The sequence below is a fragment of the Rhamphochromis longiceps genome, linkage group LG3 (assembly GCF_057381845.1).
Source record: "Rhamphochromis longiceps isolate RC_006_pf linkage group LG3, R_longiceps_female_GT1.1, whole genome shotgun sequence".
In the NCBI taxonomy this organism is placed as follows: Eukaryota; Metazoa; Chordata; class Actinopteri; order Cichliformes; family Cichlidae; genus Rhamphochromis; species Rhamphochromis longiceps.
Genome location: NC_140559.1, coordinates 14,426,183 through 14,433,944, shown reverse-complemented (window position 1 = coordinate 14,433,944; position 7,762 = coordinate 14,426,183). Strand labels below are relative to the sequence as shown.

Below are 7,762 nucleotides of genomic sequence, written 5' to 3'. Positions count from 1 at the left end.
TTTAAATGTTACCATATAGTGACTGGCTGGGTCACATTTATGAAGAATTTTATATGAGATTTCCTTCACCTTGTTCACAATTAGATATTTATGGGATCATCCAGACTGTCTTCCAGGTGATATCTGGAACATGTCGGTTCCAGTAAGATGTTCTATATATGGGAGAGACATGATATCTTCTTGGAATAAACTACGTATTCTCTTATTGCTGTTACCAAGTTCCTGTGAAAAGCAGATTTTTCCCACTGCTGACTCAGCTGGATCAGGGAGAGTGACTGAGGCAGATATTGAGCTGTCAGTGTTTTTATATAACATTAAAGTCCCTGAGGGTATGGCACCAAGCACCATTGAGAATTCCCCAACACTGACGGGAAAATTATATAGTGTAAGGAATTCATTGTAAGTAAGTAGTGCTCCCTCGTTAAATTTTAAAACTTAGTAGCGGCCGCCATTGTTGGCAGCTGAAATTTGGCTGGGCCACGCTATGAATTCTGGGATATGGTGGGCCACGAAGGACACACCCGACCCATCCTTCAAACTCGGGGGAATGAAGGACGCATTTGAAGGGGTCGAGGAATCGGGACAGCCTTCGTCGCCTGGCTGTGACGTCATCGGCCTTCAAATGCGGCCTCCGGAGGATGCAGCCGACGTTTTGGGACACAGCTTGTGTGTCTTTGTTGGTCATGTGACCTCCCAGGGACTACACATGGAAACGAGCAGTTTAGCTCAAATCTGGCAGGTTTCCATCGTCTGTTTTTGTCCTGATGTCCATGAACATGAACACTGTCCCTGTCAAACACGTCCAGATAATCTGATCCAGTGTTGTTCTTCTTCTGTGGTGTTTGTGATGGAGCAGCAGCTGCTGATCCTGATGTCCTCCACCAAGGGGGCAGCAAATTCAGCTGACTGTCATCATTTATTAAAAAGATGTAACAATGTGACATAATGCAATATAATAGTGTCAGTTACACATTGTGGGTTGCACTGTGGCCAGAATGGACATTACCTCCTGCCTAATGGAAGCTGTCAGCCATCCTGCAACCATGAATTAGATAAGCAGAAGTGAAGGGATTGTTAACAACAATTTAATAATAAAATGTAATGTGATAGTTGCACTTTATTAGCTCCCCACAATCGTATGAATAATAACCATGAATGCACTGCATGCTCATAGCAAGTTCTTTAGGTTTAAAGTGAGATCCTGCTTTAAAGGGCGCTTCATCTGCTGGGAATGACATGTTTCTTCTAGTATGTAAGGCTCAGCCCATCTTACTGGGACTTACTTTTGTAGATCCACATGCTCTAAACCTGGTGCTCCATGATTGGTGCAGAAGCTTTAAGCTACTATTAACAAATAATGACCATGGACTTAGTTGTTACTACAATAACTTATCATTGAGCAACTTGTATATTTAATTTTACTTGTAAAACTATGCAAGTAGAATTGAATGGGGCACAGTGAGCTGAGCACAGGCCCACTCTGTGACACTCAGAGGTTTGTGGATATCATACTGAGAGTATTGGACACAGTGCAGCCAGCTTGCAGCCACTTTCCCACCACTTTAGCACAATGTTTACATGAGACTCAGCCACACTAATGTTCCTGGGCAGACATGTGGTGCAGCATGGCTGATGGCACTGTACCTGCAGCTGTCATGGACAAGAACCACTCAATACCTCACCCAAGCCAAGCCTGTGCTGATGTTGTGATCTGAGACCGAGACACTAACCCAGGATCATGATATGATGTTGTGAGAGTTTCACTAAGAATTAGCTCTGATTACAAGATTTCAATCTATCGTAACTCTAATTTGTATTTACTTCAGTTTGTTCATCTTGGAGCTGTGTGCAGCTGAGGACAGTCTTATTATTACCAGGTGAGGATATGTAACAGCCACAGTCTGTAGAGATGATGTCACCATGGAGTGGTGATGTCACTGGAGCTGCCAATATGTGCTCCAGCCAAAGCTACACCAGAGGGTTGTGCTGTGTAACAGGTTGGTGCAGGTGGTGTTATCTACATTTGAACATTAGGCAACAGTCTCATGAAGACACTTTCTATTGTTCACTAAAGACCAACAATAACAGAGACAAAGGGAGAGCAGCAGAACTAGTGCTAACAATTAGCACTGCTAGCCTGCCCACCAACACCAGCTAATGTTCTAAAAACGATGATCAATGATTTTGCTGTAACGGCTCCAGCTGTCTGTGTCAGGGACACGTTGGAGATGAAGTGAGTGATCCAGTGACAAAGGTTTGGAAAGCTGCAGTCAGCTGAGACTAAAGGAGTCACCTGACCGAGAGACCAAATGTTTCACTGAGAACGTCCAGATGAACAGAATCAACCTTTGGGATAATCTGTTCCACACATCCATGTTTCACTTACTGCATTATATTTCCTCATTGCTGTGCACACAGGCCTGTGGCTTATAACCAACTCCAAGTTCAGACTCAGAGGCTGCTGAAGCTGTTTTCTGGAACAGAGACGTGTTGGATATAAAAGCAACTCTTCTTTATGTGTCAGCACTGAGGAAAGGAGCAGCTTCGTTTCTAAGTGTATGAAGGACTGTAGCAGTGTGTGTGTGAGCTTTATTTCACAGACAGAACCATGTCAAAAACACAACTTCAGGTAAAAACAATACAAAATCAAAGAGTCTGATCAGAAGGATTAAACAGAGGAGTGTGGGACTGTTTTTAACAGACAGCAGGTTAAGCCAGGCTGGAGGAGTAAACTGAGCCTCGGTGTGAGCAGCAGTGTGTTTGACAGGAAGCTGAGATAAACAGTCTGGAGCCCATTTAGTGCTTCATATGAAAGTGTGAGGATTTGAAAGCAAATCTAAAATCAAGCAGGAGTCAGTGTGAGAATGATTTGTGCTTTTCCTCAGTCAGATGCTGGGAGTTTCAGTTCATCCATGTTCAGCGTGCTGTGCTTTGTGTAACAGGAGAATATGACAGTATAAATCAAGTCTTCATGTCACTGAAAGCCTCCACAGTCTGCTATGGAGGTGCATCAGTTTGGATTTACAAGAAGAACATTTCTTAAACCTGCCACAAGATGGCGCTCCAACAGAAGGGATGTCCACAGTGTAACACAGACACACACATACTGTGTGAATGTGTGAGTGAATGGGCTTTCAACACAAGGCTTCTGCTGCTACCTTTAATTACATAATTAGCTAACAAGAACAAACTGTTAATTACCACCAAAGAACGGCTCCAGATTTTAGCTGCTGACCATTTTGTGAAACGTTGATTACATCAGCTTATTGTTGATTTTTCAACCTTAATATCAGCTGCTTTAAAGGAGCCTGGTTCTCTGGCAGTAACACTTTTCTTCACTAGATGCAGTGCAGGCACAGTCTGTGTTTCTAAACTACACACTAATGTTCATTGTTGTGCAGCTAAATCCTCCCTCTGGATGGGAAGAATCCCTGTCAGGCTTCAAACACCTGGCTTGGTGTTCTGGAGCTAATGTGTCACCTGTGAGGACTCTGAGATGAACACACAGCAGACACTTCAGTTCTCCGTCTGTGTGTCCTCAGTTTCCCAGCATGCCTTGGCTGTGGTGGTGGAGGTGAATGAGGGGGAACATGCTGCTCTGTCAGCACTCAGGTTTCATACCTGGTGATCTCAGAGGACAAAGCGGCGTTACAGCAGCGCACGTTGATGAGACCTGATGCTCTGAACAGTTCAGACTTCAGCCTCACTCTGAGAAAACCACAACTGATCGACAGCATACAGCTGCAGGTCAAAGGTCAGAAACGCCTGCTCTTTGTACGGGTCAGGAGTTAGTACTGCAGAGGTCAGAGGTCAGTTTGCTGACAAACCAAACAGTTTAGAGCTAAAATCACAACAGCAGAGGAAAAAAGAGACACTGCAGAGATGATGCAAAATATTGTATTTTTTCTGATGATATTTGAAGTTTTCAGGTATCAAAAACTGTAACACACGTATTCCAGCACAGCCTGCATGTACTTTTAGTTCTCCATACTGCCCATTATACATCCTGTTTGTTAGTTTTTTTATTTCAGTCTCCAAAGCAAACTTCTGTCCCACAGGGGTGGCTGTAGATGACCTGCAGATGCTGCTGCAGGTCATCTACTGATCGCAAGGTTGGTGGTTCGATTCCTGGCTTCCCGTAGTCTACATGTCAAATATCCTTGGGCAAGATACTAACCCCAAATTGCTCTCCGATGCATCCATCAGAGTATGAATGTGTGTGAATGTTAGCTATGAAGCACTTGGAAAGATGTTCATGGGTAAATGCACAAGTTGTGTAAAGCGCTTTGAGTGCTCTGATCAGTAGAAAAGCGCTATAAAAGAACCAGTCCATTTACTACTTGCTTTTCACCAGGTGCTGAACTCAGATGATTTCACCTTGTTTGGAGCCCAACTTTTTACAGGCTCAAAAGAAACCCAAACCTCACTAAACAAGGGTAACAAGCAATGCAAAAACTCATTGTTCAGGTTAAGCTCACATGTCACCTTCATGACACAGACACTGACTATAAATATCTATAAAGCCACTTCTATCTGCCATACCTGTCCTTCTGTCATGGTTGCTCTCCTCTCACTCTGTCATTTATCCACAGTCTGCCTCCCTCTGCTCCGTCAGCTGACGTCCTCTGTACACCTACGTGCTGTGTTTTCATCCTGCAAAGCTCAAAACTCAGTACAAACACATTTAAGAAACATTGCACTGAGTAGAAGATGACAGCAATGAGCTAAATGGCTCTCCATCATATTAAAATAAAGCTTCTGTCTTTATTTATGTGAGGACGTCCGTCTTGCACTAACTCTGAGTGAAGAATTAAGATAAAACCTTTCCTTCCAGTTTTGTGCTCGTGCTGTTAGTCTGAGATCTGCTCGTAGATCAAAGCGACGTGCTTGTTTGAAATCAGCCTCAGGATCATAAAGAGTTTAACTTCAAATCGATTTGATGCGTGAGTAACTTACATACTTAAAAAAATCTAACTGTCTTTAGTATATTTTTCCTTTAATGGGAGACCCTGACAGAAAAGAAAACAGCAGCTGGGCAGTAACTGGTATAAAATACATTTAAAGGAGGTGGTGCTGAGTGCTTTGACTGGGGTCCCACCACTGACATCACAGGTGGAGGACATGTTGGAAAACTGCCAGCTGCCTCCTCCTCACCTCACCTCTCCTCACCTAGTTTTGGTACCTCTCATCATAGCCCCGTAGTTATCATAGAAACCTTAGTTTCATAGTCTCGTCACTGACTTTTCAGTTGTTTAGTTTTGCCCAGTTTATGTTTAGCTTACTTTCACCCCACATGCATCTTGCCTTGTATTTTTCCCCTCATGTTTCAGCCCAATAAAGGCTCCCTTTTTGTTCACGTTCAAGCCCTGTTCTCCTGTGTCTGCATTTGGATCCTCCACTCAGGCTCCAAAAGGTCTGCCCGCAGAAATAAAGAGAAGGTTGGTTAAAGCAAAGAGAGGCACTGGCAGCATTTAAGACACTAAACAAGAGACACAGGTCAGAGAACATCAGACTGAATAGGTGGAATAAAGTGAAACAGGAAGTTAGCTGTGTGTATTTCTACAGGACTTCATGCTCTTCTGCTTTAATGCTTCTTTTCATTAACGATATAATGAGTGTTATAAGTTCATTGATTTCTTCTTTATCACAAACGTTTGTTACACTGTGATAACTACTGAGCTGCTGTTATTACATTTGGTGTGGTATATCATTATCATCATGTTTGTTATTTTGATTCTGTGCTCAGGATAAAAACATGTTTATAAGTCAACGAAAAGACATTTTTAGTTTTACAAAGAAGAAGTTGATGATTGGATTGAAGATGAAGTAAAAGTCTTGAACTTGAACGTTACTTCTGTGTTCTGATGTTTATTGAAGCTGTCAGCTGTCTGTCAAAGTGGACAAAGGGACGCACAATAAGGACAGAACAGTAAAAAAAGCTCCTTCATGACGAGCAGAGACATTCAAGGAGAGAAATCTTGACTTTAGGGCTTCTCAACATCTCTGCTGCTGCTGACGTTTGGCTCACAGCAGCATCGAGAGATGGGCGACACAGAAATAACACAGCTGTCCGCTCTAGAGACCAGGTGAATGAACTCAACAGCATGTAGCGGATCATCGTGTTTAAGTAGAGGCAGCTCGTGCATTAGCTAATTATGCTACAATCGAGTCAGAGATGATAATGACGCCTGGAAAGGCTCACATAGAGTTCAAACTGAACACCTCCTGGTATGAAGGGGAGGAGGAGCAGCTGTGGATGAAGCCAGAGTCCTTGAAGTTGCATCAGGAGTTTAACCAGAGCAGAAAACCAATTTTGAGGAGGGCGCTGAGTGGACGCACCAGTTTGTAGCACAGCAGTGATGCTTCTATCAGAAACATGCTGCTTCTCCTTCATCCTCCTCTCATTGATCTGAATCAGCTGTTTTCACAGAGAAACGCTGCACAAATCCTTCACTCCACTATTTCTGTCAGCAGAGGACTCGCTCTATCATGGCTGCTGCTCCTTTTTCACTCATTTGTGCTTTGAATCAAATCTGTTTTTCCATTATCACCAAGAACAGGCTGCTCATCAATCAGCACATAACCTGGAGATCACCTGCACACCTTTCCACTCCCATCCAGAAATTGTGGCTATCGTCACCTCCTGCATTAAGTAACGTGCAAGAATTGTCACGGTTCTGGGTCCGTTGGACCAAGTATTTTGAGTTTATTATGTTTTGGTTTAATTTTGCATCCTGGGGCCCGTTCTTCGTACGTCGCTCACTACATCCAAGATCAAATGACACATCCAAGACCAAACCATCGAGCTAACCGTGAGCTCGCTAATCCGGTTCTCCGAACACACCTGCCGTTGACGATTAGTACAGCTGGACGCAGTAATGTGACATCACTGGGTGTCGTAAAAGGGGCTACGCATCGATAGTAGAAACATTGATCGGCAACCCGCTGATTGGTCGGTGAAAATGTCGAAGGAGCGTGCTCGGTATTTTCCGGCAGCAGAGCAAGAACTCATGAGTGAGGGATTTCAGGAGTTTCAGAGTTTAATTAAAACGCAAGGGAACACTGCAAAGGCTGCAGAAGCAAGGAGAGAGGGCTGGCAGAAAGTTGCTGACAAATCAAACTCGTAGGTAATTTAATAATAATAATAATAATAATAATAATAATAATGGATTGGGTTTATATAGCGCTTTCTAAGGCACCCAAAGCGCTTTACGATACCACTATTCATTCACTCCCACATTCACACACTGGTGGAGGCAGCTACGGTTGTAGCCACAGCTGCCCTGGGACAGACTGACAGAAGCCAGGCTGCCATATCGCGCCATCGGCCCCTCTGGCCAACACCAGTAGGCGGTAGGGTAGATCTATCATATGACACTATATTGTCCAATATTATATGGCATTATATTATATTATAATATGTTATATTATATCCCCTTTCACATTAGAGCCACGACAGGACCCACTAGAACATGGGAACAAGTAAAAGTGAAATATAAGAATATGCTACAGAATGGTAATATTTATCACTTATATTGCTTTTCGTCTCTTGGAAAGAGACCCTGAAATAATCTGTTTGTTTGTTCATAACAGCAACCAAGAAAAGGGCAGAGGAAAAAAAGACAGGTGGTGGTCCTGCACCCCCTCGTCAACAAGTTGGTTAAGTGAATAATACCCTCACGGGAAAATCGATATCTCTCTATGAGCACACTGTCGCGCTGAGCTAAAGGATCCTGTCTGTCCCGCAATATACGCTGAATTC

The 7,762-nt window shown here is 43.3% G+C and overlaps 1 protein-coding gene and 1 long non-coding RNA gene across 2 annotated transcripts in view; one reads left to right on the top strand and one right to left on the bottom strand.

The window, feature by feature from the left end:
- Positions 1-7,762, bottom strand: part of LOC146673023 (NACHT, LRR and PYD domains-containing protein 3-like) — a 505,210-nt gene that overhangs the window by 278,226 nt on the left and 219,222 nt on the right. The gene's annotated exons all lie outside the window — the stretch shown is intronic.
- Positions 7,049-7,755, top strand: LOC146673037 (uncharacterized). Its single transcript, XR_014910429.1, has 3 exons — positions 7,049-7,123; positions 7,449-7,482; positions 7,594-7,755. It is a non-coding gene; the product is annotated as an uncharacterized LOC146673037 (long non-coding RNA).